General features: G+C 38.2%; 1 pseudogene; it reads right to left on the bottom strand.

Annotated features, from left to right (window-relative positions):
• Positions 1-6,475: 6,475 nt before the first annotated feature.
• Positions 6,476-7,000, bottom strand: LOC102886624 (annotated as a pseudogene).
• Positions 7,001-8,716: the final 1,716 nt, after the last annotated feature.

Below are 8,716 nucleotides of genomic sequence, written 5' to 3'. Positions count from 1 at the left end.
GCTGACTGGGGCCTCCTGAGAGGGGTCCTGCTGCAGGCCAAGTTCAATTGCAGCTTGTGTACTGCCTGGGGCCACCTGGCATGAGCCACCTATGCTCTGCCAAGCCACAAACATAAGCTAGCTGCCACTAGTGCCAGGGTTGGGGCTGCTCAGCAAGACGTACAGGGAATGCTGAGGCCAGGTGCTACTCATTTAGGTTTTGTGAACTTTTAAAAGATTTTAGGAAAGTCTGCAGCATGAACCAAAACAGGACAGTTCATGGAAAATCCACTGGAAGCAGCTTGGGAGGGCCCGCAAGTTGGGAGAGGCTGAGTCTCAGGGAATCACTAGGGCGGGGTAAAGGGTGTCAGCCAGGTTGATGGAGACTCAGATATGGCGCCTGCCTGTAAACTAGATCTGTAAACCAGGTGGGGGAGGGCTCAACAAAAGAACAAGGCAGACACTCAGTTCCTCCTTGTATGTCCCTGGCTCCTTGTATGTCAAGCTGCTGCCCAGTGCTGGAGCCCAGAGTGAATGAGTCCATGCACAGGCCCTTTAAGGGGAAAGTCTGTGACTCCCTTAGCCCTCTATCTTACACAATCTCTGCTGGTTTTCACAGTCAGAAGTTGTGGGGACTTCTCTTCTTGGCACTGGAACCCTGGGCTGAGGAGCCCAGTGTGGGGCCGGGATTCCTCACTCCTCTGGGGCAACCTCCATAGCCAAGATATTTCTCTCGATTCTCAACCACCTCATATGGTTGTGCAATCAGTCCGCTTCACGTCCCCACCCCTCCTACTGGCCTCGAGGTGGCCTCTTCTGTGTGTCCCCAGTTGTAGGACTTCTGTTCAATTAGACTTCAAGAGACTCCTAATGATGGTCGTTCTGTAGTTTAATTGTAATTTTGATGTGATCGTAAGAGGAAGCAAGCACAACATTTACCTACTCCGCCATCTTGACTGGAACCACTCTGTGTCCAACAGTCTTGATGGGTGAAGGGATTCAGAACACACCTCCCCAAAGTGTGCTACTTCGACATGTGGACTATTTCTAGCTGAAGGCAATCAAGACCCAGCAGATTCAAGAAACCTCTACCTTTCCATTAACTACCTAAAAGAATTTAGATAGGGAGTCTGGTTCAGAGAGAAAACTATTACCAGGAATAACTTTTTATCTGAATGACCTATCTATATGGCAGGGCAAACATCTAATTACCTCATATCTGTCAAACATAGGAATGTGGTCCTGTGAATTACCCTCCACTCCTTGGAAGCCTCAGGCCCCTATCCCATTCCTTAACTCAAGTTAAGTCTCAAATGCTCAACTTTTCTGGGGTCTCATATTCTTATGGACACCCATACATAAATATGTAATTAAATCTGTTTTTTTTTCCCATTAATCTATCTTATGTTAATTTGATTATTAGACCAGCCAAAGAACCTAGAAGGGTAGAAGAAAATTTTTCCTGCCCCACCTGGGCAAAAGGCATACAAAACAGAGCACAAAGGAGGTAATATGATTAACAGAAAATATGGAAAAGTTACTCAATTTCAACTTCACCTGAAATCAAAATACAACCTTTTGCTGACCAAACTAGCTGAAGTTAAAGAAAAAACTAATAATATCATCCATGGCTGGTGAGTATGTGATAAAACAAGGAACTAATATATTTCTGTGGCAATTTAAAATTGGTACAATCCTTTTGGAAATCTTTTTGGCAACACATATCAAGAATCTTAAAAATATTCTTTTTTTTTTTGGTAATTTCACTTTTGGGATCTATACTAAGGGAATAATCCTACATGAGAAAAAAACATATAATACGCAGAAAGATGTTCTTCAAGACATATATGCAGTTGCAAACCACCTAACTAATCAATAGTAGAAGAATACAGGAGAAATTATTGTGTGTTTATTTGATGAAATACCATATAGCAAATATGAATTGACATGAATGATTCCCATAAACATAATACTGAGAAAAAAATAAAAGCAAGTTGTAGACTACATACTGTATAATACTAATTATGTAAACTTTGAAACATGCAAGTAATACTACATATTACTTAGAGATATATATATGTGGTAAAAGTATAGATAAATGCATAGACTGAATAGTCACCATTTAAACATTTCTTGAGAAATTTAAAATATATAACCATCAAAAATTTATAAATAAATCCAATATAATAACATGGAAAATATTTGTGTTATAATATTAAGTTAAACAAATTACATATTCAAAATGATTATAACTATGTAAAAACCACCCAAAAACTGACAAAGGAATACCCCCAAAGTTAGCATCTTTCCCTTCAGATGGTGGTGTTATTACTTCCTTCTTCTTTTAAAATATTTTGTCCATTTTCTTTTATATTTGGCATTGTACTATAATTAAGCAAAATCTTAATGTTTTGATTACAAAGTTGTTTGAAATTGGTAGATATTTATTAATAAGTAAGGGAAATTGTTAGGTTTTTTTTCTGTTAAGTTTCAGATGTTGGTAAAACTTTCAGATGGGCATTGATGATCTCGGGTAAATAAATCGTAATAAGCAGATGAAAAGAAAAGTAAGGTGAATGTATAAGAGATGATCCTGTTTCTATTGGAATAATAAAATGTATTTGTTTTTACTATTTCTAAACCTGTTAATAACAGGGTTTTATATTCCTGAAGATGAAAAAGAGAGGGCAGTATTTCACAATCTTGAAGATAATGAAACTATGACTTTTTTTTAATGATCAGGAGCATTATCAATTTATATCTATGTCTGCACTTGAGAAACAGACAGCATCTTATTAAACTCTTTCTGTGGAACCAATTCAATGGGTGGGGAGAGGGGGATGGAAATGATAAGAAAAAAATTCTGAGATGTTCTAAATTAAATTACAGTAACCAGAGAGTGAGAGAAAGAGACAGAACTGTTAGTCCGTTAATGGCTATGGACCAGCTAATAAAAGACTTCACATTCATTTTGCCTGTTGGAATTTCATATTAATTTTCAGTGGCTACTTCTGTGGATTATTTTAACCAGATACCATTTAACACTGGGAGCCTCTGCTTGTTTACACATGGTCTCTGGACTACTTCCCATAGCCGCTCTATAGGAGTGGACATTTCTTTACACAGACTCTGCTATCCCAGAGCTGGCCTGCTTCACCTTCTCCCACCCTTTTGCCTCTAGCTCATATAATTTCCTTCAGACTATCTCTTCCTTTCCCCTTCTTCCTACTAGATGTATAAAAACCCTTGCAAAACTCTGAGGTGACAGACATGCTGTTTTTCTACCTAACCATGCTGCTAGTAGTTTAGACTCTATGCCCCAAAATTGGTCTTTTGGCTAGCATTTTTGGCTCAATAAAACTTTACTTGAAAAATGACTGTAGTTGTAGAAGTTAAAGAAAGATGTGTAAGTTTAACAGAAGAAACACAAAAATAGAGAATTCAAATGGAGAGCTTCCATGATGCATGACAGCAAAAATCAGCTTCAGACCTTCTAAATAGTGGGACATGGTGTAACTTTCATCTCATGAATATGCTCTTTATTCTGTTAAAGAGAAAGCCCAAAATGGCACCACTCATGCTAAAAGTTAATGATACCAAACCTAGATTTAATACTTGATCTAACTGCAGTTTCAACCCTTCCCAGAAACATAACCTTAATGGACTAGTCTGGAATTTTCTGGTCAAACATCAGTAAGGTAATCTGTCACATGGGCCCTCTCTATGCCCCTACCACCTCCCCATCCCACAGCAGAAAGAGGAAATATGCACGATAAAAACTCTTCTACTCTCTTAGCCCAAAGAAAAATTTTCTGGGCCCCCAAATAATTCTTTTTTTTTTTCTTTTTTTTCTTTTTGGTTAATAGTCTTTTGTCCCACTTTGCTTCTTATGAAAACCTTCCATACAACCCCATCAGAGTGCCCTTTCATGAAATGATGCAGCCCCATTTACGAATTGCTTAATCAAACCAATTAAATCTTCAAAATTACTTGGTTGAATTTTGTTTTTTTAACAGTTCCAAGTATGGCAAAAGTAATGCTGGTATGTGTTTACTCTCCTACCTTTGTTAAGCATTAGGACATATTGACAAATAAAGTACAGTATTAGAACCTTCTGATTGGGTAAAATTTTCTGAACTCTGCATAAGGTCTTCCTCTTCAGGCATGTTATATTTTTTTGCTATTACTCAAAGTGTGTTCCATGGACCAGCAGCAGCAAGGTCACTTTGGAATTTGTTAGAAATGCAGAATCTCAGACCCCACTCTAGACTTTCTGAATTATAATCAGCATTTTAAACAGGATCCCCATATGATTTCTGTGCAAATTAAAATTTGTGAAGCACTGATGTAGCCCATTAAGAAAGTCTATGGAATTCAATATAAAAGTCTATAGTTTTTCAGTAATTATTACAAATCTTTATAGGATCTTGGTTCCTTGGAATGTGCTAGAAACTTTGAAATCTCTCAGAAGAAATGCACACATGAACTTGAACATAGTACTTTGCATAAAAAAATTCAGAGGGATTCATAGTCTCAAAGTTAAAAGTTAGTTTTATTTTCCTTCTCTAACCTAGGGTAACAATTTTCAACAATTCACATACGAATAGACTGAATGACTAAGGTATGAACACAACCTAGATAGTTGAGACACTTGTGTGTGTAGGTTACTTTTGTGAAGAAACAAACAAAACTAAAAAGTATATATTTTTAAAACCTAGTCATCAGCAATGATTGCATTTGTAGGTATTAGTAGTTAATACTTTTTCCTTGTGAAGAAATAAAAAATTTAACTTAAAATTGTTGATTTTGGTCTTTACTAAAATGAAAAGAAATTAGATGCCGTATTAGAATTCGAAAAGAAGCTTTGAAGGGAAAGAATCCTGCTTAATTCTCAAGCTTTCTGTTGGTTATTTTAAAATGATAAGGAAGAGAAGTTAAGAGAATATTTACATTCTATAACCACAAGAGTAGAGTAAATAAAAAACACTGTTACAGAGGTGAAAAGGTCCTACTTAAATTTAAATCTATGCAGGACCTGTCTCTTGTTAATATTTACTGAGAAAGAGCAAAAAGCTCAAGCAACTTCAATCCAAACAAGAAGTATCATGGTAAGCATTTAGAGTACAATGGAGTTTTCTCCTTATTTTTAACTGTCTCCTACTTTTAAAAATCAGAGAAATGTGGTCATTACTGAGGGTTATTTCTATAACCAATGACACTCAGTTTCCTCCCAGTTTTTTAAATTATGGCCCTGATAACAATAGCACTGTGTTTTACTCTTCTTTATTGCCATATGTGCTGGAAAAATTTATCCAAATTTTTTTCATCAGATTTGCATCAGCAATATCTATTTCCGAGGATTATTCATGGATTACCCATAAATATTTAAAACAATGTTTCTGTGGATTTAATCTTTGCTGTATTTGGCTTAGAGTTTTGTTTTCTAAAAAAATTTCCATTTCCTTTCTCCCATTTAGCATAAAACTTATCCCAGTTTAGTGTTTGGTCAGCCAATATATTTGCAATCTCATTTAGATCAAATGCGACCATCTGCATGAAAGGCTCTGTTGGCAGGCTGTAGAACACTATACAAAAAAGAGGAGTTTACCTCAAAATAGAAATTGCCCTGCATAGATTTTTAAAAATTAAGCTTTAAATAAACCAAAAAATAAAAAAAGAAAGAAAGAAAGAAAGAAAAAGTGCTCTGAATGTTTCATTGGTGAAAATTCTTAGAAAGTATTTTCTTTAATGTTTTCTAGAAGCTATCTTTTTGAAAACTTTATTCGCATCTATCCTTAGCCTACTCTACTAAAGTTTTTTTGTTGTTGTTTTGCTCCCCAATACTATTTTTCCCACCACTGGCTCAAAATCTGCAGTTATCTTTGTCTTTCACCCACTGTCATATCCTTCTGTCATTTCTCCCCATCATTATGCAGCTAGAGGTAAAGCCAAATTAAAAACAGGAGGAAACAGTTGGCAAAACGCCACAGTTCATTTAAGACAATCTACATTTAATATAGCTCTTGGCTTCTGCTTAGAAAGTGACCTTCCCTAATAAACAACTAGCAACCCAGCTTCTTTAGTGGTTTAGCCACAAGTGAACGCATACAGGGATGTTGGGCTGCAGCCTACAAACTACTTTGGAACCAACAAGTGTGATCAGAGAAAAGAGAATTATAGGTCACTCAGTTGTGTTTCTTGCTGTCGGTGAGGAGAACAGAGAGAATCAAAGATAACTTTGGCAAGCAAGCAGGCCACAGCATCACGGTAAAGCAGGGCAAATGTGCCTGGACCCCTGGGATTCCAGAAAAATCATATATATAATTTTTTCTTTTTGCTGCAAAAAACTTTATTGTTTCAATTTGGTCCAAGGCATGGGAGAGGGCTCCAGAGGAGTTAGAAGGCTGCCTAGTGGTTGCAGGGAGAGGGTCAGGCACAAGGCCAACACCAGGGGGATGCAGAGGGGCCCCTCAAAAGCCTCTGGACTCCAAGGCTCCTAGTCATGCTTGAGGGCGAGCCTTTTGAAGAGATACTCACCTAGGCCAGCCTGAACGAGTTAATCAGGTGGTTGCCCATCTTCTTGAGGAGTTTCACCTCTTCATCTAGGAAATGGCTCTCCAGGAAGTCACAGAGCTGAGTGATAGAAAAAGAGAAAATGATGGAGGTCTGCGAGGGCAAGCAGATCCGCAAGGACTTGGTTCAGATTCTTCTCCATGATCATGGCAGCTTCCATGGCATCCCGAGTTTTACCTCACTCATCCTGGGAAGACTTCTGCAAGTTCTGGAAGAGGGCATGGCTGCCACGCTGGTTTTGCATCCTTAAGAGACAATTTACGCCTTCGCATTTCTCCTCGATCAACCCGTGGAATGAGTGGCCCATGTCTTCCAGAGCCACATTGTTGTGGTCAAAATAGAAGCCCAGATAGAGGTAGGTGTAGGAGGACCACAAATGCAGGTTGACCAGGAGGTTGATGGCAGCTTCCACCTCGGTGAAGTAATTCTGACAGATTTGAAAGCTCATGGTTAATTCGGCAATAAGTAGTTAAGCTCAAAATACGGTGTTGGCTGGACTCAGAGGCCAAGGATGGCTGAGAGGTTTCAAAGGTTGTGACCGGAAAATATATTGAAGGGTTGTGGGGGGCTGGGAGAAGGGGTACCCCTGGGTCTGTTCCATCCAAACACTGTAGGAGCAAGAGACAGATCCAGGGGACCGCCGAGGGTACCGCGCCAGAAAATCCTTCTTAATAATTGAGTCATCTCACACATCTCATTTCTTGAAGGACAAAGCTAAATGCTCAGTAATCTCTCGATACCTACTTATTTTTCTATGGTGTTTCCTATTATTATTGTTACTATTTAAGAAGACTATTAATTTGTATTTAATTATTTTGTGTCACCATTTCAAACTTATAGACTCAGTTGTATATCAACACATTTCCTTTGGATTTCTGCACATAATGTTGATTTTGTTTTTGCCTTTCCAGTAATTTCTCTTGTTTTGTATTTTATTGTATTGGTTTGTACTTCCAGAGTAGTGTTAAATAATTGCAATAAATGTGGCATCATTGTTATCGCCTTTTGATAGAAATGCTTTATTCGATTATAAGTTGGATACTGTAGTGGGTTGAATTGTGTTCCCCTAAAAGATGTGTTATTAAAGTCTTAACTTTTGGCAAATGTGAATGTGACCTTAGCAGATGTAATCAAGTTAAGGTGAAGTCATCCTGGATTAGGGTGGGCCATAAATCCAATGACTGTTGTCCTTATAAAGAGGGAGAAATTTGGAGACATACACATCCACACAGAGAAAAGACAGCCATGTGAATGAAGATGAAAGCAAAAACTGGAGTGATGACACATAAGTCAAGGAATGCCAAGAAATGCTGGCCAGCACTATAACTGCAGAACCAGCTCAGAATATACTGAGTTGCTTTTCAGAGCCAACAGACCAAAACTGCAAGTCATGCAGAGGAGAAATATTTGACCCCTACCTGCACTGGAAACCAAAGTCTCATCCCCTGGCCACTACAGAACCAAAGGACAAGGACATCACAGGAACTTGAACAACGGAACCCTTTCAAAAGTAAAGGGTCAGTTGTTTGGGAAGATACAATGCCCCTTACCATTAATGGCCAAGCGCCAAGGTCCTCCAATTAAAACTTGCCTCACCAATGCTTCTGCATACCTGTTCCCCCTAAACCCTTAAAAACCCACTCTGAACCCTGGATTGGGACGTTCCAGCTTTTAAACATTAGCTTTTTGTTCTCCTGGGTGGCACCATTAATAATAAAATAGCTAATTTTTCTCCACTGCAACTCTTGGTGTTTAGTGTTTGACTCTGCTAGCGCCAGGTGGATGAACTCTTTCTGTTTTCTTTATGTTCAGTAACACCACCAGAAGCCAGGAATAGGCAAGGGAAGATTCTTCTCCAGAGCTTTCAAAGGGAACATGGCCCTGTTAATGCCTTGATTTCAGACTTCTGGCCTCCAGAACAATGAGAGAATAGATGTCTATCTTTTAAGCTATCCAATTTATGGTAATTTGTTCCTAGGAAACTAATACAGATATTGTTTGTATTTCAAAATATTTAACAAGAATATTTCCACTTTGTTTTGATTATGATTATTAAAAAACAAAATCCAACCAGGTAATTTTGAAGATCTAATTGGATTTATTAAGCGATTCATGAATGGGGCTGCATCCCATCCAGCAACTAGAAGGATGCTCTGAGGGGGTC

Source organism: Pteropus alecto, unplaced genomic scaffold (genome assembly GCF_000325575.1).
Source record: "Pteropus alecto unplaced genomic scaffold, ASM32557v1 scaffold210, whole genome shotgun sequence".
Taxonomy (NCBI): Eukaryota; Metazoa; Chordata; class Mammalia; order Chiroptera; family Pteropodidae; genus Pteropus; species Pteropus alecto.
This window is presented reverse-complemented; position numbering and strand designations above follow the sequence as displayed.